Source organism: Delphinapterus leucas, chromosome 2, assembly GCF_059928025.1.
Source record: "Delphinapterus leucas isolate spDelLeu-1000000601 "Yukka" chromosome 2, BTC_Dleu_Yukka2, whole genome shotgun sequence".
Taxonomy (NCBI): domain Eukaryota; kingdom Metazoa; phylum Chordata; class Mammalia; order Artiodactyla; family Monodontidae; genus Delphinapterus; species Delphinapterus leucas.
Window position 1 is genome coordinate 33,194,401 of NC_143130.1, and position 24,676 is coordinate 33,219,076.

General features: G+C 37.8%; 1 pseudogene; it reads left to right on the forward strand.

Moving 5' to 3' along the window:
• The first annotated feature begins 9,413 nt into the window (after positions 1 to 9,413).
• Positions 9,414 to 11,302, forward strand: LOC111164713 (ornithine decarboxylase pseudogene; annotated as a pseudogene).
• Positions 11,303 to 24,676: the final 13,374 nt, after the last annotated feature.

Consider the following 24,676-nt stretch of genomic DNA (forward strand, 5'->3'; position numbering starts at 1 on the left):
TGCAGCACTATTTACAGCAGCCAGGGCATGGAAGCAATGTAAATGTCCACCAGTGGAGGAATGGATAAAGAAGATGTGGTATATGTATACAATGGAATATTTCTCAGCCATAAAATGAATGAAATAATGTCATTTGCAGCAACACAGATGGACCTACAGAATGTTGTACTGGGTGAAGTAAGTCAGAGAAAGAAATATCATATGATATCGCTTATATGTGGAAGCTAAAAAAAAAGTACAGATGAACTTATCTACAAGACAGGAATAAAGTTACAGATGTAGAAACAAACTTATGGTTACCAGGGTGTGGGGGGGGGATAAATTGGTAGATTGGGATTGACATATACACACTACTATATATAAAATGGGTAACTAATAAGGACCTATATAGCACAGGGAACTCTACTCAGTACTCTATAATGGCCTATATGGGAAAAGAATCTAAAACAGAGTGGATATATGTATATGTATAACTGATACACTTCGCTGTACACCTGCAACTAACAGAACATTGGAAATGAATTATACTCCAATAAAAATTTTTAAAATGTATTATTTACCAGTCATATTTAGATGTTTTGAAAGTAAACCTCAGAAAACTGTGCAAAGCATTATGAAGAACATTATGTTTCTGGAAGACTTAAACATTAAAAAAGTAGAGAGTGATCCAAATCCATATTTACAAAAAAGTGATAAATAATTCTCTCGAAACCAATATGTGATTCCATCAGTTCCAATCAACATACCAATGGATTTTTATATAAAATGACCAGATTGTTGAAAAAATTAACAAACATAGGGCTAAAAATAGGAAAGAAACAACAGTATAAGGAACTTACCCTACCATATACCGTAATCTGTTGCAACAAAACGGTAATGCAAAGAAGGTGGTGACGGAATATTAATCCTAAGATTCATTAAACAGAATACATAGCCCTTAAAGGGAGATTCGTATGTAATGAACACTGAAATGTATGAGGTGGTTCTAGTCAGTAAGGAAATAATGGAATAGTAAATAATCATCAACGGATAAAACTTTAACATATTTCTACATTAAGTTATTCACATAAATCAATGTTAGATGAATGAAATGAAAAGAACGAAATTTGAAAACCTGAAAACATCCAATGAAAATTGAAAATAAACACTTTATGATTTACAAGCATAGGAAGGTTTATTTAGGAAGATAAAAAATACAAAGTACAAAGGAGTAGATAAATACTCTGAGATTTTAAAAATAGTAAATGCTGTCTCAAAATAGTTTAATCTTTAAAATGGAAGGATATGTTGTAAATGTCCATCATCTGGAACAAAATAAGGTCCAGGATAGATTTTTTAAAAAACAATACAATTTTATAAACAACTGAAAATAACTCACAAATAATAGAATTATGGCTATGACCAGGCAACTTACAGAGATGTAACTTCAGGTGGTGGGCAAGTACTGCACTATAAACAGCATCATTAGTAATTATCAAAGAAATGCAAATTAAGTCAATAATAACATATCATACACATATAATTAATAAATTTTGACATTAACCAGAGGAGTGGTGATGTGGGAAAATAGAGAGCCTCCTCCAGGATAGTAGTAGTGAGATGGATTTAACCATTTTGGAAGACAGACAAACTGGTCCGATGGAGTACACCCAAAGTGCACAAAATGATGCAGCAGGAATTCCATTCCTAACATCCTATTTATAACAACAAAGAGATGTGCCCAAAGTTATTCATAGCAGTATCACTAGTGAAAGGGAAATATTCACCACTATATCTATGTAAATAAACAACAATAAATGCCAATGTGTGAAGATGGTAACTTTTCAGAAACAAATATTTGACTGTAAACAAAACATTCAGATTTAAACAGATGGTGTATTGACATGTGCACAAACAGAGCATTAATTGGGGGGAAGAGTAGAAGGTTGTGGGGTGTTGTTTAGTGGTTAAGTAGTACTCCATCTCAACACCAGATGGAGAAATAAGTACATGAAGAACTTTTCCTCTGAGTCTATATGACTTAATGGGAAGAACATAGATTTATATGGTATCACTTATATGTGGAATCTAAAATATGACACAAATGAACTTATCTATGAAACATAAGCAGAATGACAGACACAGAGAACAGACTTGTGGTTGCCCCACGGAGGAAGTGTGTGTGTGTGTGTGTGTGTGTATACACAAACACACGTATCCTTTTTTCATCTTCTTTTCCATTATGGTTTACTACACGATATTGTTTTTATTTTATTTTATTTTTGGCTGTTTTGGGTCTTCATTGCTGTGCACAGGCTTCCTCTAGTTGCGGCCAGGGGGGGCTACTCTTCGTTGTGGTGCATGGGCTTCTCAATGCAGTGGCTTCTCTTGTGGAGCATGGACTATAGGTGTGCAGGCTCAGTAGTTGTGGCACCCGGGCTTAGTTGCCCCGCGGCATGTGGGATATTCCTGGACCAGGGCTCGAACCCATGTTCCCTGCATTGGCAGGCGGATTCTTAACCACTGAGCCACCAGGGAAGCCCTACTACATGATATTGAATATAGTTCCCTGTGCTATACATTAGGGCCTTCTTGTTTATGCATTCTATATATAATAGTTAGCATCTGCTAATTCCACCCAAACTCCCAATTCATTCCTCCCTTACTCTTCCTCCCTGGGGCAACCACAAGCCTGTTTTCTATGTCTTTCATTCTGCTTCTGTTTCATAGATAAGTTCATTTGTGTCATATTTTAGATTCCACATATAAGTGATACCATATGGTTTTTTCTTTCTCTTTCTGACTTCACTTGGTATGACAATCTCTAGGTCCATTCATGTAGCTGCAAAAGGCATTATTTCTTTGTTTTATATGGTTGAGTAGGATTTCATTATACACACACACACAGACACACGCACCACATCTGCTTTATCCATTCATCTGTGAATGGACATTTAGGTCACTTCCACGTGTTGACTATTGTAAATAGTGTTACTATGAACATAGAGGTGCAGGTATCCTTTTTTTTTTTTTTTTTTTTTTTTTTTTTTTTTTTTTTTTTGCGGTACGCAGGCCTCTCACTGTTGTGGCCTCTCCCGTTGCGGAGCACAGGCTCCGGACGCGCAGGTTCAGCGGCCATGGCTCATGGGCCCAGCTGCTCCGCAGCATGTGGGATCTTCCCGGACCGGAGCACGAACCCGTGTCCCCTGCATTGGCAGGCGGACTCTCAACCACTGCACCACCAGGGAAGCCCCAGGTATCCTTTTGAATTAGAGTTTTGTCTGGATATATGCTGAGGAGTGGGATTGTGGAATCATATGGCAACTCTAGTTTTTTGAGGAACCTGCATACTGTTTTCTGTAGCGTCTGCACCAATTTACATTCCCACCAACAATGTAGAAGAGTTCCCCTTTCTCCACACCTTCTCCAGCATTTCTTATTTGTAGACTTTTTAATATTGGCCATTTGACCAGTGTGAAGTGGTACCTCATTGTAGTTTTGATTTGTAGTTCTCTAATAATTAGCAACAATGAGCATCTTTTCATTGTTCCTACTGGCCATCTGTATGTCTTCGGAGAAATGTCTATTTAGATCTTCTGCCCAAATTTTTGATTGGGTTGTTTTGTTGTTGTTCTATGAGCTGTTTGCATATTTTGGAAATTAATCCCTTGTCAGCACATCATTTGTAAATATTTTCTCACATTCCCTAGGTTGTCTTTTAGTTGTATTTATAGTTTCCTTTGCTGCGCAAAAGCTTATAACTTTGAATAGGTCCCATTTGTTTATTTTTGTTTTTATTTTTATTGCCTTGGGAGACTGACTTAGGAAGACATTGGTACAACTTACGTCAGAATATTTTGCCTATGTTCTTTTCTAGGAGTTTTATGGTGTTGTCTTATATTTAATACTTAAACCATTTTGAGTTTATTTTTGTGTATGGTGTGAGGGTGTGTTCTAACTTCACTGATTTGCTTGCAGCTGTCCAACTTTCCCACCACCATTTGCTGAAGAGACTATCTTTTCCCCATGGCATACTCTTGCCTCCTTTGTTGAAGATTAATTGATTATTGTTGAAGATTAATTGATCATAGGTGTGTGGGTTTATTTTTGAGCTCTCTATTATGTTCCATTGATCCATATGTCTGTATCTGTGCCAATACCACACTGTTTTGATTACTGTAGATTTGTAGCATTTTCTGAGTTCTAGGAGTGTTATGCTTCCTGCTTTGTTCTTTTTCCTCAGCATTGCTTTGGCAATTCTGGGTCTTATGTGGTTTCATAAAAATTTTAGAATTATTTGTTCTAGTTTTGTGAAAATTGTCATGGGTAAATTGATAGGGATCATATTAAATCTGTACATTGCTTTGGGTAATATGGCCATTTTAACAATATTAATTCTTTCAATCCAAGAGCATGGGATATCTTTTCATTTTTAAAATCATCTTCAATACTAATATTTTATAGTTGTTGGCATATAAGTCTTTCGTCTCCTTGGATGAGTTTATTCTTAAGTGTTTTATTATTTTTTGATGCAAGTTTAAAAGGTATTGTTCTTTTATATTCCCTTTCTGATATTTCATTGCTAATGTAAAGAAATGCAACCGATTTATGTATGTTAAACTTTTATCTTGCTACCTTGCTGAATTTATCAGTTCTAGTAGGATTTTTCTGTGTGTGAAGTCATTAGAGTTTTCTATATATCGTGTCATGTCATCTGCATATAATAACAATTTTACCTGTCCCTTACTATTTGGATACGTTTTATTTATTTATTTTTCTTTTCTGATTGCTGTGGCTAGGACTTCCAACACTATGCTGAATAGAAGTGGTAAGAGTGGGCATCTATGTTTTGTTCCAGACTTCAGTGGGAAGTCTTTCAGCTTTTTCCTGTTGAGTATTATATTGGCTATGGTTTTATCATAAATAGGTTTTATAATTTTGAGATATGTTCCCTCTATACCCACTTTCATAAGAGTTTTATCATGAATGGATGTTTAATTGTATCAAATGCTTTTTCTATATTTATTGACGTGATCATGTGGATTTTTTCTTTTTGTTGTTGTTGTTGTTGATGTGGTGTATCACACTGATTGTTTTGCATATGTTGAACCATCCTTGTGACCCTGGAATGAATCCAGCGTGGTCATGGTGTATGTTTTATTTATGTGCTGTTGGATTAAGTTTGCTGATATTTGGTTGATAATTTTTGGATCTATATTTATCACAGATATTGGCCTGTAATTTTCTTTTTTGGTAGTGTCTTTGTCTGGTTTTAGTATCAGGGTGATGGTGGTCTCATAGAATGTCTTTGGGAGTGTTCCCTCCTCTTCAGTCTTTTGGAGAAATTTGAGAAGAATTGGTATAAGTTCTTCTTTGTATGTTTGGTAGAATTTGTCTGTGAAGTCATGTGTTCCTGGACTTTTGTTTGTAGGAAATCTGTTGTTTGTTTTTGTTGTTTTACAGGTTCTATTTCACTTCTAGTTATCAGTCTGTTCAAATTGTCTATTTCTTCTTGATTTAGTTTTGGTGGCTTTATGTTTCTAGAAACTCATCTATTTCTTCTAGGTTTTCCAAATTGTTTGGCTTGTAACTGTTCATAATATATATATTTAAAATTTCTGTGAGGTCCCTTGTAATTTCTCCTCTTTCATTTCTTATTTTATCTGGGTCCTCTCTCTTTTCTTCTTTGTGAGCCTGGCAAGAGGTTTAGCAATTCTGTTTACCCTTTCAAAGGATCAGCTCTCAGTTTTACAGATTTTTTTTCTATTTTTAAAATCTGTTTTATTTATTTCCTCTCTGATTTTATTATTTCCTTCCTTCTGCTGACTCTAGGTTTTGTTTGTTCTTCTTTCTCTAATTCTTTTAGGCGGTGGGTTAGGTTGTTTGAGATTTCTGTCGTTTTATGAGGAAGGCGTGTATTACTATGGACTTCCCTCTAAGAACTGCGTCTGCTGTATCCCATAGATTTTGTATGGTTGTGTTTTCATTGTCATTTGTCTCAAGGTATTTTTCAGTTTCCTCTTTGATTTCATCATTGACCCATTCATTTTTTAGAAATAGGTTGTTTATTCTCCATGTAATCATTTTTTTCTCATTTCTTCTTCTGTGGTAGATTTACAGTTTAGTGCAACTAAAGATTGGTGTTTTTAAAAATAAAGGAAATTGATGAAATTTTAGCTAGACTAACCAAGGAAAAAAGAAAAAGTCAAAAAATATGACAAATGAAAGAGGAGACATAAAAGAAATACAAAGGACCATAAGATCATATCATTAAGAATTATACACCAACAAATTTGATAAATTATAATAAATAAATAAAACCCCAGAAGTGTGGAAACTACCAAGACTGAATCAAAAATAGAAAGTCAGAACAGACAAATAATAAATGAGGACATTGAAACAATGAACACAAACCTCCTGACAAAACCCAAGACCAGATGGTTTCACTGGTGAATCCTACCAAACATTAAAAAAATAATTAACTCCAATCATTCTCAAACTCTTCCCAAAAAACTGAAGAGTGAATCACAAGCTCCTTCTGAGGACAGTGTTACTCTGACACCAAAGCCAGATAAAGAACACTACAAGAATATAAATTTACAGGCAGATAGGTCTGATGAATATAAATACAAAAGTCTAAACAAATTCAGCAGCAAGTTAACAAGATCATACACCATGATTAAATGGAATTTATTCTTGCCACGGAAGAATGGCACCACTATATTATATTTAATCTACATATAGTATAATATACAAATCAGTTAAATTATATATATATATAAATCGATAATTGTGATATACAATGTTAATAAAGTGAAGAATAAATATATCATCCTTTCAGTATATGCAGAAAAAGACACTGACCTTCAACACCTTTTGTGACCAAAAACTCTCAACAAGTTGGGAACAGAAGGCGCATACCTCAAAATAAAACCGTATAATACCCACAACTAAATTTGTACACATTGGTAAAAAAACTGAAAGTTTTTTTTTATAATCAGGAACAAGATAACGGTATCCATGCTCACTACTCTTATTAAATACAGTACTGAAGTCCTAGCCAGAGCAATCTGAAACAAAATCAAGAAATAAAAATGCATCCAATATGAAGAAGTAAAGCTTTCTCTCTTTTTAGAAAACATGATCTTATATATGACTAACACCCAAAATGGTTGAATAAATAAACTCAATAAAGTTGGAAGATACCAAATCAACATACAAAAATCTATTGCTTTTCTGTACAGTAACAACAAAACATCTGAAAGAAAAAAAGAAAAGAATTCCATTTACAATGGCATGAGAAGAATACCTAGGAATAAATTTCACTGAGAGAGTGAAAGACCTGTGTCCTGAAAACTACAAGACATTAAGGAAAGAAATTGAAGACAACAAAATAAATGTCAAGATAGTATTTGCTTATTAATTAAAAGAATAAATATTATTAAAATGTACATACTTCTCAAAGTAATATACAGGTGTAATGCAATCCCTATCACCATTTCTATAACATTTTTTCACAGAAATAGAAGCAACAATTTTAAAATTTGCACGGAACCACAAAAGAATCCAAATAGCAAAAGAAATCATGAGAAAGAAGAAAAAAACTGGAGGCTTCATGCTTCAAGATTTCAAATTCTATTACAAATCTATGGTCATAAAAACAGTATGGCATTGGCATAAAAAACTTCCACATAGATCAATGGAAACAATAGCACAGAAACAAATGTAAGCATATATGGTAATTAATTTATGACACTGAAGCCAAGAATATACAATTGAGAAATATGATAATTCCTTTATTAAATGTTGTTGGGAAAACTGGGAAGCCACATGCAAAAGAATGAAACTGGACCACTATCTTACACCATACAGAAAAAATAACTTTAAAAGGGTTAAAGACTTGAATGGAAGATGGAAAACCATAAAACTCATAGAAGAACACATAAAGGCAGTAAGTTCCTTGACCTAGGTCTTGGATATGATATTTTGAAATGGACAAAAAAATCAAAACCAACAAAAGCAAAATAACAAAATGGAGGACATCAAACTCAAAAGCTTATATACATCAAAGCATCAACAAAATAAAAAGGCAACCTACTAAAAAATATAAATAATACCTTAATAAACCTAACTTCAGAAAAAAATTATAGCAAGATAAAGTGAATTCTACACCAAAACTCCAATGTTTTGGTTGTTAGGAAATATATTAATATAATCAGCTTATAAATTTAGGAAAGGCATGTAATCAAAGTGACAGATACAGACAAAGGAGCATGGTAGAATTCTACAGGTAATAATTATAAAACTAAAGAAGAGGTCAGTCCCCTCAGCCTCCGCTGCCACCGCCCCTTTGCCAGCGCTCCGGCACCACCTCGGGATGGTGGTTCTCCATGGGAGGGAGCGAGGTGGCTGGTGGCTGGGCGGGCGGCTGACGGGCAGCGGGGATAGTGGCAGGGCGGCCGGCAGTCCTGCACGCTCGGCAGCAACGGCGTCTAATCTCCATGGGGTCTGCACTTGGTGCCCGACACTTTAAAGGTGTACAGCAGATTGTGCGTTTGTTAGAACATTTTCACTGCTGCACCGAGGGCACACGTATCTTCAGCGGGACTTGGAATTCCTGGAGAATTCATTGCCTTTGTGAAAGCTGGCATAATTTCTTTAAATTTCATCTCTTAGTTTCCCATTTTGTTGTTTCAGAAAGATATCAAGAAACCATGAACAACTTTAGTAATGAAGAGTTTGACTGCCATTTCTTGGATGAAGGCTTTACTGCCAAGGACATCCGGGACCAAAAAATGAAGTTTCTTCTTTTGACGGTAAGGATGCCTTCTGTGTTGCAGACCTGGGAGACATTCTAAAGAAACATCTGAGACGGTTTAAAGCTCTTCCTCGGGTCACCCCCTTTTATGTAGTCAAATGCAGTGATAGCAGAACCATAGTGAAGACCCTAGCTGCCACAGGGACAGGATTTGACTATGCCAGCAAGACTGAAATCCAGTTGGTACAGAGTCTCGGGGTGCCTCCAAAGAGGATTATCTATGCAAATCCTTGTGAATAAGTGTCTCAGATTAAATACGCTGCCAATAATGGAGTCCAGATGATGACATTTTTGTTGTTTGTTTGGGTTTTTTAAATTAATTAATTTATGTATGTATGTGTGTATGTATTTATTTATTTTTTGCTGCATTGGGTCTTCGTTGCTGCATGCGGGCTGCTCTTCGTTGCGGTGCGTGGGCTTCTCATTGCAGTGACTTCTCTTGTTGTGGAGCACGGGCTCTAGGCACCCGGGCTTCAGTAGTGTGGCACGCAGGTTCAGTAGTTGTGGCTCACAGGCTTAGTTACTCTGCAGCATGTGGGATCTTCCCGGACCAGGGCTCAAACCCATGTCCCCTGCATTGGCAGGCGGATTCTTAACCACTGTGCCACCAGGGAAGCCCGAGATGATGACTTTTGATAGTGAAGTTGAGTTGATGAAAGTTGCCAGGGCACATCCAAAGGCCAAGTTGGTTTTGCGGATTGCAACTGATGATTCCAAAGTAGTCTGTCACCTCAGTGTCAAATTTGATGCCACACTCAAAACCAGCAGGCTTCTTTTGGAATGGGCGAAAGAGCTAGATATTGATGTCATTGGTGTCAGCTTCCACGTGGGAGGTGGTTGTACTGATCTGGAGATCTTTGTGAAGGCCATCTCTGATGCCCACTGTGTCTTTGACATGGGAGCTGAGGTTGGTTTCGACATGTATCTGCTTGATATTGGTGGTGGCTTTCCTGAATCTGAGGATGTAAAGCTTAAATTTGGAGAGATCACCAGTGTAATCAACCCAGCGTTGGACAAGTATTTTCCATCAGACTCTGGAGTGAGAATCATAGCTGAGCCAGGCAAATACTATGTTGAGTCAGCTTTCATGCTAGCAGTTAATATCATTGCCAAAGAACTCGTATTAAAGGAACAGACAGGCTCTGATGATGAAGATGAGTCAAGTGAACAGACATTTATGTATTATGTGAATGATGGAGTATATGGATCATTCAACTGCATCCTCTACGAAAATGCACACGTGAAGCCTCTTCTGCAGAAGAGACCCAAACCAGATGAGAAGTATTATTCATCCAGCATCTCGGGACAGACCTGTGATGGCCTGGATTGCCTGGTTGAGCACTGTAACTTGCCCGAGGTGCATGTGGGCAATTGGATGCTCTTTGAGAACATGGGTGCTTACACTGTCGCTGCTGCTTCCACTTTCAATGGATTCCAGAGACCGACCATCTACTATGTGATGTCAGGGCCAACATGGCATCTGATGCAGCAAATCCAGAACCACGATTTCCCACCCAGCATAGAGGAGCAAGATGTTGGCACTGTGCCTGTGTCATGTGCTTGGGAGAGTGGAATGAAATGGCACCCAGCAGCCTGTGCTTCAGCTCCTATTAATGTGTAGATACCATTCTTGTAGCTGTTAACTGTGAGTTTAGCTTGATCTAAGGGTTTGGGGGGACCATTTAACTTAATTACTGTGAGTTTTGAGATGTCTATGTGAATAGGGTTGGCACAGATGCAACAATGTGGAAGACTAGGCGATGGGGTCACACTTATCTGTGTTCCTATGGAAACTATTTGAATATTTGTTTTATGGATTTTTATTCACTTTTCAAACATGCTACTAAAGCATGCCCCTCAACTGCTGAGCAAGCATTTGTAGCTTGTGCATTGGCAGAATGGGCCAGAAGCTTAGTGTTGTGACCTATTTAAAATAAAGTATCTTGAAATAAAATAAAAAAGATATTCATGCATATGTACTCAAAGAATTATTACAGACCCTCAACACTAGTTCAGCTACAGAGAAATAATAAATAATTTCCTCTCATTGTCAGAGAGATCACTAGGAGACATGAACACCCAACTTACTTAACACTTTGAGGTATCAGTAAAAAAAAATACCATTGGAAAAGGATTAAAATCATCTCCAATTGCAGAGCATATGGATGTATATTTAGTAAGCCCAAGGAATCAATGGAAATTTGTTACAGAAAATAAGATGACAAAATATTGTAAAGAGTATAACATAAGCATATAGTACACAATTCATACAGACACATTCCAAGCAGTTACAAAGTACATAAAAAGGAAGCCTCTAATTTTACAAGTATAAAATAAAATAAATAAAACTAAATCTAACAACACATGAGAAAAGCCTATATAAAAAAATTACCATGAACTCCTTATATAGATAATACAGATTTGAAGAAGAAAATCAAGCTATTTCCTTAAATATAATAGCGAACGTTTTATATCAATTAAAAAATTCCAGTACACGTGTGTATATGTATACATATGTATATTTGTGTGTAGATATATATATAGAGAGATAGATATAGATATTTGTATATATTTGTATGTGTATACACAAATATTTTTCTGGAGATTGATAATATATTGTTTACATAAAATAATGAGGAAATATATATAAAATGTACCTAAAATTTTTATTTTATAAAATTAAAGATTAGTTATTATTAACTTAAGTATACTTTATGTACATTTCATGGAAACTACTAAGAAAAACTCTACTGTAGTTACACAAAAGATACAGAAAAAGAGTGAATTCAGGGCTTCCCTGGTGGCGCAGTGGTTGAGAGTCTGCCTGCCGATGCAGGGGACACGGATTTGTGCCCCGGTCCGGGAGGATCCCACGTGCCGCGAAGTGGCTGGGCCCGTGAGCCATGGCCGCTGGGCCTGCGCATCCGGAGCCTGTGCTCCGCAACGCGAGAGGCCGCAGCGGTGAGAGGCCCACGTACCACACACAAAAAAAGTAAAGAGTGAATTCATACCACATCAAAAAAACAAAAACAAAGGAACTACAACAACAACAACCAACAGAAAATAATGAAAGAGTAATTGTAAGTCCTTGTCAACAATTAACATAAACTTCTTCTTAAGTTTTATTTTATATTGGAGTATAGTTGATTAACAATATTGTGTTAGTTTCAGGTGTACAGACAAGTGATTCAGTTATATATATACATGTATTTATTCTTTTTCAAATTCTTTTCCATTTAGGTTGTTACATAATATTGAGCAGAGTTCCCTGTGCTATACAGTAGGTCCTTGTTTGTTATTCATTTTAAATATAGCAGTGGGGGGGCTTCCCTGGTGGCACAGTGGTTGAGAATCTGCCTGCCAATGCAGGGGACACGGGTTCGAGCCCTGGTCTGGGAAGATCCCACGTGCCACAGAGCAACTAGGCCCGTGAGCCACAACTACTGAGCCTGCGGGTCTGGAGCCTGTGCTCCGTAACGAGAGGCCGCAATAGTGAGAGGCCCGCGCACCCCGATGAAGAGCGGCCCCCGCTTGCTGCAAGTAGAGAAAGCCCTCGCACAGAAACGAAGACCCAACATAGCCAAAAATAAATAAATAAGTAAAATAAACCATGTTCTCATGTGAAAAATTTAAAAATAATTTTTTTAAATATAAATAAATAAATATAGCAGTGGGCACATGTCAACCCCAAGCTCCCTAACTAACCCTCCCACTCACCCATCCCTCCCAGAACCCTAAATTTGTTCTCTAAGTCTGTGACTTTTTCTGTTTTGTAAATAAGTTCATTTCTATTATTATTTTAAGATTGAGCATATAAGCGATATCATACAATATTTCTCTTTCCCTGTCTGACTTACTTCACTCAGTATGACAAAACCACTTTTCTGACAGTCCAGTGGTTAAGACTCTAAAGGAGTGTGGATTCGATTCCTGGTTGGGGAACTAAGATCTCTCATGCTGAGGACCCAGCAAAAAAACAGAAAAACTCAGACTTAGAGAACAAATGTAGGTTACTAGAGAGTGGTGATAGAACTCCCTGGTATCCATAGGTCCTTTTTGATTATCTCTTTTATTGGAATACAGTGTATTTGTTAATTCTATCCTCCTAATCTATCACTTGACCCCTTCTGTCCTTTCTGGCAACCATATGTTTGTTTTCCAATTCAATGAGCCTGTTTCATGTTTCACTGTTCTCTAATTAGTTCAATGTTGTGTATTTTTTTATTCCATCTATAAGCAATATGATATTAGATTTTAAAAATCTGATTTAATTTCTTTAGTATGATTATCTCTAGGTTTTCAATGTGCCTGCAAATGGCATAATATCATTTATTTAAATGTCTGAGTGTTATTGCATTGCTTACATGTGTCAGTTCTTTATCTGTTCATCCAGCCTAGATATTTGTGTGCCTACATGTTTTGGCTCGTGTAAATGGTGCTACGGTGCACACTTCGGTGCATATGTCTTTTCAGATTCTGGTTTTCTGCACATATACTCTTAGGGGTGGCAATGGCGGATCATATGGTAGCTCAGATTTTAAGTTTGAAAGCACTTCCATGTTGTTCTCTAAATTGGCTGTTAAAATTTGCAACCCACCAGCACAGTAAAAGGGTTTGCATTTCTCCGTGCCCTCTGTATCATTTATTCATTGTACATTTCCAATGATCACCTTTCCAACAGGTGCAAGGAGATCCCTCATTGTGATTATGATTTGAATGTCTCTGCTAACTGCTATGTTGAGCATGTGCTTATGGGCTGTTTTTACTCATAATTAGTGTGAGTAGAATTTACCTGTTGAAAATGTCTCCTTTGAAAGTTGGCCCTGTTTTCAATGATTTTGGAACACTTAAGCCTGGACATTTTGTGATGTCAGGTATCATTTAGAGCCCAGGAGTCCTTGGGAATATTAAGTGCTCATAAGAAATCTTTTTGAGGTTCCTTTGCGAGAAACGTTCATGAGGCGCAGGATTTCCTCAGACTGAACTCTGCTTAGGCCAGCAGCCAGAGCCTTACGGGAAATCCTCTTTGGGGTTTATAAATTAGAAAGGAATGTGCAGAACAAACACTCAAATCTTCTGCCTCATTATGACAGCTTAATTAATTAGAATAATTTTTTTTTTGGAATAACATTGATATACAGTATTATGTATACTGTAGGGATACAGAACCATTTTCAGTTATACATATACACATATGTATACATGTTTGGCTTCTTTGCCCATTTAGGTTATTAGAGAGTGTTGATAGTCATTCCTAGGTATACATAGATTCTTGCTCATATTTAATTATACAAAATATTTTGTATTTTTAATCCCATCGTCGTAATGTATCCCTTAACCCCTTCTGTCCCATTAGGTAACCATAAGTTTGGGGTTTTTTTAACTCTCTGAGACTGTTTATGTTTTTCAATTATTTCAATGCTGTGTCTTTATAGATTCCAACTATAAGTGAGTTCATATAATATTTGTCTTACTGATTCTCACTTACTTCACTTTGTATGATTATCTGTAAGTTTATCTATGTTCCTGCAATTGGCATTATTTCATTCTTTTGCATGGAGGAATTGTATACCACTGTGTACATGGATCATTTCTTTTTTATCTGTTCATCTGTCCATGGACATTTTGTATGTCTCCACATCTTGGTTATTTTAAATGATGCTGCTGTGCCCGCTTGGGTGCATGTGTTTTTTCAACTTCTGGACTTGTCAGCCTATAATTTTAGGGGAAACTCTTCAGGATCATAGGGTAGCACTCTTTTTAGCTTTTAAAGGCACATCTTTAAATGTTCTCTCTAGTGGCTGTTACAATTTATTTCCCACCAGCTCCATAAAAGGATTTCCTTTTCTCCATGCCCTTTCCACCATTCATTCATTTTTAATTTTGGTGATGGCCTTTTACTCCGGTGCAAGGTGATCTCTCACTGTAGTTTTGATTTGCATGTCTATGCTAATTGCTGTGTTGAGTATGTTTTATATGCTGTTTTTCTTCATATACCCGTGCGAGTAGAATTTACCTGATTCAATTGCTTTCTTGAACGTCTTATCCTTTTCAATGACATTCGAACACTTTCGCATGGACATTTTTTGATGTCAGGTATCATTTAGGGCCCTGCAGTCCTTGTCAATACAAAGTGCTCCTAAGCAAGCGTTTTGAGGTTGCTTTTGCGGGAAATGGCCACTAGGCTGCAGTATGTCCTCGGACCCAACTCTGGTTACCCCGGCAACCAGACACTAAGGGGAAATTCTGTTTCGGGCTTTTCACATAGAGTGGAATGTGACAGTACAAACACCCAAATCTTGTGTCTTATTACCACATTTTTAATTAGATTAATTTTTATTTTTTCTTGAAGGAACATTGATGGACAATGTTGTGTATGTTGTAGGTATAGAGAATATTTTCCCCTTAGACATATATGTATGCATCTTCGGCTTTTCCCTTATAGGTTACTAGAGAGTGTTGATAGAACTGCCTGGTATACATAGGTCCTTGCTGATTACCTCTTTTATTGGAAATACTGCGTATTTGTTATTTCCATCGTCCTAATTAATCCCTTCACCCTTCCTGTCCTTTGTAGTAACCACTTGTTTGATTTCCAAGTCCCTTAGTCTGTTTCAGTGTTCTCTAATTGGTTCAATGGTGTGTGTTTTTCGATTCCAGCTAGAAGTAATATCATACGATATTAGATTTTAAGATTCTGTTACCTTATTTAGTATGATTATCTCTAGGTTTTCCGTGTTCCTGCAAATGGCAAAATTTCACTTATTTAAATGTCTGAGTCATATTGCGTTGCAAACATGTGTTACTTCTTCTTTAGCTGTCCATCTGGCCATAGACATTTTGTGCGCCTCCATGTTTTGGCTCGTGTAAATGGTGCTGCAGTGCCCACTTGGGTGCATATATCTTTTCGAATTCTGGTTATCTCCGCATATACACTTAGGTTACCAATGGCGAGCCTTATGGTAGCTCTAATTTTAAGTTTGAAGGCACTTCCATAATGTTCTCTAAATTGGCTGTTAGAATTTGCAACCCAACAGCACAATAAAGGTTTGCACTTCTCTATGCCCTCTACATCATTTATTCATTGTCGATTTTTGATGATGGCCTTCTGACAGGTGCAAGGTGACGCCTGGTGGTGAGCTTGATTTGCACGTGTCTGCAAATTACTATGTTGAGCACGTGCTTATGGGCTGTTTTTATTCATATTCTGCGTAGGTAGAATTTACCTGTTGAAAATGCTTTCGCTGAAAGTCGGCCCTGTTTTTTTTTTTGCGGTACGTGGGCCTCTCACTCTTGTGGCCTCTCCCGTTGCGGAGCACAGGCTCCGGATGCGCAGGCTCAGCGGCCATGGCTCACGGGCCCAGCCACTCCGCGGCATGTGGGGTCTTCCCGGGCCGGGGCACGAACCCATGTCCTCTGCATCGGCAGGCGGACTCTCAACCACTGCACCACCAGGGAAGCCCGGCGCTGTTTTCATTGATTGTGAAACACTTAAGTCTGGATATTTTGTGATCTCAGATACCATTTAGAGCCCAGCAGTCCTTGGGAATATTAAGTGCCCAGAAGCATCTTTTTGAGGCTGCTTTTGCAGGAAACGTACTTAAGGCACAAGATTTCTTCCGACCCAATTCTCCCTAAGCCAGCAACCTGACTGAGCCTTAGGGGACATCTTGTTTGGAGCTTGTAAGTTAGAGACGAACGTGCAGAACCAACATTCAAATCTTGTGTCTCATTATAACAGTTTAGTTAATTAGATTAATTTCTCTTTTTTGTAATAACATTCATATACAGTATTACTTATGTCAGAGGAATACAGAGCCATTTTCAGTTATACATATACATATATCTATACATGTTTGGTTTCTTTTCCCATTTAGATTATTAGAGAGTGTTGATAGCCATTCCTAGGTATACAAAGATTCTTACGGAAAATCCAATTTATATGAAATATTTTGTATTTTGAACCCCATCGTCCTAATGTATCCCTTGACCCCATCTGTCGCATTAGGTAACCATAAGTTTGGATTTTTCTTAAGTCCCTGAGACTGTTTATGTTTTTCAATTATTTCAATGATGTATATGTATAGATTCCAGGTATAAGTGAGATCATATAATATTTGTCTTTCTGAATCTCACTTAGTTCACTTAGTATGATTATCTTTAGGTTTATCTATGATCCTGCAATTGGCATTATTTCATGCTTTTGCATGGAGGAATTGTATACCACTGTGTACACTATTTTATCTGTTCTTCTGTCCGTGGACATTTTGTATGTCTCCTCATCTTGGGTATTGTAAACGGTGGTGCTGTGCACACTTGGGTGCATGTGTTTTTTCGAATTCTGGACTTGTTGGCCTATAATCTTAGGGGAAAATGCAGAATCATAGGGTAGCACTCTTTTTAGCTTTTAAAGGCTCATCTTTAATGTTCTCTCTAGTGGCTGTTACCATTTATTTACCACCAGGTCCATAAAAGAATTTCCTTTGCTCCATGCCCTCTCCACCATTTATTCACTGTAAAGTTTGGTGATGGCATTTTAGTGCGGTGCAAGGTGATCTCTAATTGTAGTTTTGATTTGCATGTCTCTGCTAATTGCTACGTTGAATGTGTTTTTACAGGCTCTTTTTCTTCGTATACCCGTGTGAGTAGAATTTACCTGATTCAGTTGCCTTCTTGAATGTCTGCCCCCTTTTCAATGATTTTTCAAACACTTTCGCCTGGACATTTGTTGATGTCAGGTATCATGTTGGGCCCTGAAGTCGTTATGAATACAAAGTGCCCCTAAGCGAGCGTTTTGAGGTTGCTTTTGCGGGAAATGGCCACCAGGCGTCAGTATTTCCTCGGAACCTACTCTGGTTACGCCGGCAACCAGACACTAAGGGGAAATTCCGCTTGGGGCTTCCAACTTAGAGTGGAACGTGACAGTACAAACACCCAAATCTTGTGTCTCATTGCCACATTTTTAATTAGAATAATTTTTACTTTTTCTTGGTGGAACTTTGATGTACAGTGTGGAGTATGTTGTAGGTATAGTGAATCGTTTTCCCTTATACATATCCATATATTCTATGCATCTTTGGCTTCTTTTCCCATATAGGTTACTAGAGACTGTTGATAGAACTCCCTGGTATACATAGGTCCTTGTTGATTATCTCTTTTATTGGAAAATTGCATATTTATTATTTCCATTGTCCTAATTTATCCTTTGACCCCCTTTTGTCCTTTTTTTAACCATATGTGTGATTTCTAAGTCCATGAGTCCCTGAGTTTATGTGTTCTCTTATTTGTTCAATGGTGTGTATTTTTAGATTCCACCTATAAGTGATATCATATGGTATTAGTCTTTCTGATTCTGACTTACTTTATTTAGTATGATTATCTCTAGGTTTTCTATGTTCCTGCAAATGGCATAATTTCATTTATTTAAATGTCTGAGGGACTTCCCTGGTGGTGCAGTTGTTAAGAATCCGCCTGCCAATGCAGGGGACACGGGTTCGAGCCCTGGTCCGGGAAGATCCCACATGCTGAGGAGCAATTAAGCGCATGTGCTACAACTATTGGGCCTGTGCTCTGGAGCCCGCGAGCCACAACTACTGAACCCAGGTGCCACAAGTATTGAAGCTTGCACACCTAGAGCCCATGCTCTGCGACAAGAGAAGCCACTGCAATTAGAAGCCTGCGCTCCACAACAAAGAGTAGCCCCAGCTCATCGCAACTAGAGAGAGCTCGTGCATAGCAACGAAGACCCAATGCAGCCAAAAATAAATAAATAAATGTATTTTTTAAATGTCTGGGGCTTCCCTGGTGGCGCAGTGGTTAAGAATCCGCCTGCCAATGCAGGGGACACGGGTTTGAGCCCTGGTCCAGGAAGATCCCACATGCCGTGGAGCGACTAAGCCCATGCTCCACAACTACTGAGCCTGTGCTCTAGAGCCCACAAGCCTAGAGCCCGTGCTCCACAGCAAAGAGAAGCCACCGCAATGAGAAGCCCACGCACCACAACAAAGAGTAGCCCCTGCTCATCACAACTAGAGAAAGCCCGCGCACAGCAATGAAGACCCAATGCAGCCAAAAATAATTAATTTTCAAAAATGTCTGAGTCATATTTTGTTGCGTACATATATTTCTTCTTTTTCTGTTCACCTGGCCATGGACATTTTTTATGCCTCCGTGTTTTGGCTCGTGTAAATGGAGCTGCAGTGCACTCTGAGTGCATATGTCTTTTTGAATTCTGGCTTTCTGTGCATATACTCCTAAGGGTAGCAATGGTGGATCATATGGTATCTCTCCTTTTAGGTTTGAAGGCACTTCCATAATGTTGTCTATAGTGGCTGTTACAATTTGTATTTCACCAGCACAATAAATGGGTTTGCATTTCTCCATGCCCTCTATGTCATTTATTCATTTTCAATTTTTGATGATCGCCTTACCAACTGGTGAAGGTGAATCCTCATTTTGATTTAGATTTGCATGTCTCTGCTAATTGCTGTGTTGAACATGTTCTTATGGGCTATTTTAATTCATAAACAGTGTGAGTAGAATTTACCTGTTGAAATTGCCTTCTTGAAAATCTGCCCTCTTTTCAATGATTTTTGAACACTTAGCCCTGGACATTTTGTGATGTCAGGCATCATTTAGAGTCCAGAAGTCCTTGTGAATATTAAGTGCCCATAAGCAGTCTTTTTGAGGTTGCTTTTGTGGCAAATGGTCCTAAGGCCAGCATTTCTTTAGGCCCAATTCTGCTTATGCCAGCAACCAGAGCCTTAGGGGAAATCCTGTTTGGGGCTTGTAAAAAAAGAGGAATGTGCCAGAAGAAACACTCAAATCTTGTGTCTCATTACCACTTTTTAATAAATTAATTTCTGTTTTTTGGAGTGACATTGATATACAATGTTGTGTATGTTGTAGGGATACAGAACCATTTTCAGTTATACATATATACATATCTCTGCATGTTTGGCTTCTTTTCCCATTTAGTTTATTAGAGAGTGTTGATAGCCCATCCTTGGTATACGTAGATCCCTGTTGAATATCTATTTTATATGAAATAGTATGTATTTGTTAATTCTCCTAAATTATCCCTTGACTCCTTCTGTCCAGTTGGTAACCATATTTTTTTTTCTAGGTTCCTGTGTCTGCTCGTTTCCTCAATTATTTCAGTCATGTGCATTTTTAGATTCCAGCTATACGTTATATGATATTTGTCTTTCTGATACTTACTTTACTTAGTATGATTATCTCTAGGTTTATCTACGTTCCTGCAAATGGCATTATTTCATTCTTTTACATGGCGGAGTCATATACCACTGTGTACATGTATCACTTTTTTTTTAATCTCTTCATCTGCCCATGGACATTTTTTATGTTTCCACATCTTGAGTATTTTAAACGGTGCTGCAGCGCAAGCTTGGGTTCATGTGTCTTTCGAATTCTGGTTTTCTCTGCATATACTCTTTGTGGTAGCACTGCTGGATCATACGTTAGGTGTCTTTTTACCTTTTAAAGGCACTTCCATAATGTTCTCTATAGTGGCTGTTCCACATTTACATCTTACCATCACCGTAAAAGGGTTTCCTTTTCTCAAAGCCTTCTCAACCATTTATTCATTGTGATTTTTATGATGGCCTTTGAGACCAGTGCAATGTGTTCCCTCCTTGTTGTTTGATTTCCATGTCTCTGCTAATTGCTATTTTTACGGAGTCCAATTTCACTACTTTCGCCGCACAACAGGCCAATGAATCGGAGACGAGGTGTTGAGGCAAAGAATACGACTTTATTTGGAAAGCCGGCAGACCAACATGATAGCGATGGCAGCCCTGTGTCTCGAAAAACCATCTTATCAGGGTTTGGATGCCAGTTTCTTTTACAGCACGGAGAGTGGGAGGAATTGAGGCAGTAAAGTAAAAAGGCCTTAAATTTTGCAATATTCCCTGGAATGGCCAGCCTCAGGGAGGGGATGTGTTAATTTCTTCTTTCTTGCAGCCATCCACAGGTGGACAGGGTCAGATGGTCTCCCTGTGAGCTGAACAGAGGCACTTTAGTTAACATTCAGGCAGAGGGGCAGTATTCCCTGAGGTAGGCCATTATGTATGATTATTATAACAAAAGCAACAAAAAACAAAGGTTAAAGTCAAAGAAACAGATGGAACATGGAGTCCAATTTAGCTCTTCCCTGTTACAATTCCCCACTGTCAATGTACATGCCACAATCTTGTGGAAAAAGGGGTGACAACGTTTTAACTGTTCTGTCAGATGGATCTTTCTGGGAGTTTCTGCCATCGGCTCAATGTTCCAAATGTTGAGATTTTTCTTTTGTTCCGCTTTGGAAGTGTCTACTTTACATCTGTAGACTGAAAAAAATATTTACAACCTTAAAGTTGAGATTTATCAGGAATTTTGAGGGCTTCAAGCCCATCTCAAGTTAAGGAATTTAGTGCAAGGGTCAGGGCTCACTGAAATAATTCCTTTGATATGCACCACACCTATCTGTGGCCTGTTTGCTGTATTTTCACATCCTGAGTTTCCTCAGGGCTTACTGCAGGGAGTGGCTGCAGTCTGATGGCTGCTGACGGCAGGTATTCTTCTCCCTGAGTTTTCTCAAGGTTCACTGGCTCATGTTGGAGAGCTGCAGTCGCTGATGATTGAGCCTCTCCTCTTGGTCAGTAATTTGACCAATATTTGAGAGACATTTTATGAGCAAATTTTGTCCCATGGTGCTGGGAGGCTCATCCCAGGTCAGGTGAAAAATCTTGATATACCACTCCAGGTGCTAATTTTCGGATTAGGCCCTATCGATATTTAAAGATTCTCTGGATCCTCTGTCTAATTATGATCCAGGAGACATTTTCCCTTGTTGTTTCTTCCCATACCTAGAATCACATTATTACAATTATTTTATGCTATAAATGTGATCTATTTCTGTAAGATAGCTATAGAAGTTTTGTTGGAGGCTTCATTATACACTGGGTACTGCAAGAGACAACAATCTTATAAAATAGACAAGATATAAGTAATGTAGATGGTAACCTTGACAAAGACATAGTACAGCAGGGAGACACAAAGCACAAGCAATTTTGAAACAAAGAACAAATTAAAACAGTGGTTAACATAATACCAAGTTCACAGGAGAGTCAGCTGGAGACAACAAATTCTGGCAGGATCAGGTAGAGAGAAAAAGATAAAAGTTTCCTCTTTGTTTACAAAGGCATACTTTATCAACTTGTAGGTCATAGCATAAGAGAAAAGGTTTTTCCTAAAAACAAAGATTAAAGCTGTTGCAGCAATAATAGAAATGAAGTTTTCCCTCTCCTGAGAACAAGGAAAATAAAGCTAACAGTGAACAGGCTAGAGAAGAAACATAGCCTGGTCTGAAAGAGTTAATCACTCCAACTTTTTTTTTAACTGTTACTATCTGTAACTAGATTTGTACTTCACAAAGCTAACCTATTACTCTTTAACACTATGTGAGTTACATCCTTCACTCCCTTGTAGCAAATCACCCCTTGTAGTATTTGCATTTCAGAAAAAAGTCACTGTAAGGTCGGATCTTAACAAACGGCACCGCGAAACAGAAGAAAGCTTCAAGTGAGCTTTATTAGGGAGCGCTCCCGGGCGAGGTTCACTGATCCGAGAGAAAGGGGCCAGAGAAGTCGCACCCGGGCGAGGGTTGGGCAAGACTTTATAGGGGAAGAAGGGAAAGGGGTGTGGTGAATCTGGGAGGGCGCTGGGTATTCCTTATTTGGTGGTCTTTTCGGATATCCTGGGGGACCGTTAATCCCGCCCCTCGAAAGGCGGGAAGGCTGGGCTGGGTTCAAAGTCCCCAGGTCAGTTCCTGGAACTGGGTGGTCCGGAGAATTTCGGTCTGATGCAACCTGTGAATCTGATTGTGTTCCCCTGCCTCGGGCCAGTTGGCCTTACAGCCACAGGCTGATAACCCAGAGACAAACGGACCCAATTACCAGGCTGCCTGACGCCAGCTGTGACTGTTTTGAAATAATGCAGGAAGAAGAAGAATGCAAGACCTTACTACTTTGATCCTTATCATATATCCTGGACTGAGAGCCCCACATATAAAATCTTCTCCGATCCCCAAAGGAGCGCACGGTTCTTGAGGTGCTAGCCTGCTGTGTCTTCCCCTCTGCCTGGTAGAAAGAGCCATCTCTCTCTTCCTCCAAAATCTGTGTCTCTGTATTTCTGTTCAGCATCGGTGCACAGAGAAGCCGAGATTTCAGCAACAAAGCCAGTATATTTCCCAAAGTCATAAAGTTATAAATCATATTTACCAGTTCATTCAGTCCCACGTAATTAATTCCCATTCATCTGGATGAAATAATCATGTTTCCCATTAGTTTTGTCCTTTGTTACCCAGTCCAGTGATATTTTCTAAAGGCTATCAGAAAGTTATATCTGTTAAAAAGTTCCTTTTTATCAGTCTTCTTGAAAATCCTCATTTTGTAAAAGCATCAGGACAAAACTTAAAACAGCATGGCTAAAGATTTGCATATAATGTAATTAGCAGGAAACTTGGATATACCATTTTAGGATAGCTAGTATTATGATTGATAACATACCAGGACATATCAGATGTTAAGGATTCCATATAAATTTTGGTATATCTATATAAATGGCATTTACCCATACACTATAACCTAAGGTTCATCTCCAATCACTTGACAAAGTTTTTAAAGTAATTTTAACATACCAAATAAACGTAGTTTGACATTTCTCACTGAGATGTTCTTTCGAAGTGCCCCAGAGCCAGCTGGAGGCTAAAAAACTTTGGTCAGATTTTTGATATTTGGGAAGTTTGTTAAAAATATCAAAAATGTTTTAAAACACAACAGGATCGTAGGTCACTGTGAAAGAATACTTATTCATTTAACCGAAGTCACAAAATGATTAAAAGAAAACAAATATGGATCACCTAAGGGCATAGAAACTTATAATCTGTTATCAAAAGGAGCACTTCTAACAGAGATCAAATTCCAGTCTTGTATTAGCTTACTTAACAAAATTCATTTACTTAGTTAACTTCAATCTAAATTTAGTTAATCCTGACCATGTATAAAACTTTCCAGTAAAATGTAATTCCATTCCTCATACCGTCTTTACTGAAAACACACATTTTACCATCTGAAATGTTTTATTATTTTCAGTTGCTTTAATTATATATTTAAATTAGAATCCCTGACTCTTAAAAACCTTAATTTCTAGTGACAACCAAGAGGCAAGTAATAGTTACCAAAATCTGGAGAAACTATTTAGATGATTTTTAGAACATAATTATTTTTATAGTTTACCTAAAAGCTCTTATGTCATTTACATTTAAAATTTCATCATATCGAGTTATGTTTCTTGCTGACAAATTTGCAACAGATATAACAAGTTTTCATTTAACTTTTTTTAAATCTAGGTTCAGTGAAAGTACTATACTTTAATGTTGGTGGCTCTAAAGGCATGTCTATATTAATTAGATCAACAAACTTAAACATTAATACCAGGCATTAACTTAATACTAGATATTTCCCAGTTCACGTGAACCTGAAACTCATTTAGCTTAATTTCTCTTGTAGGTAGAATTGTTTGGTTTGTAAGCAATTACTTTTCTTTAGGCCAATTAAATAGAGCTAATTTACAGATTAACCTCAGCAATGTTATCCAAAGACAAATACACGTACAAACAGAGACATCATAGTTCTCATTTCAAAAGTTCAGCCCTGAGTCAGGTACAGCAATGTAAAACCCATCAGTTTACAAAAGAGTTTGGATTAAAGTTGGGTTTCTGGCAGATGGAACAAATCAAGCTCTTATCTAGATGGCTAAACCCTTTCTACTAATAATTATGGAAAACAAGTCAAGTTCTAAATTGCTGTACCCTCT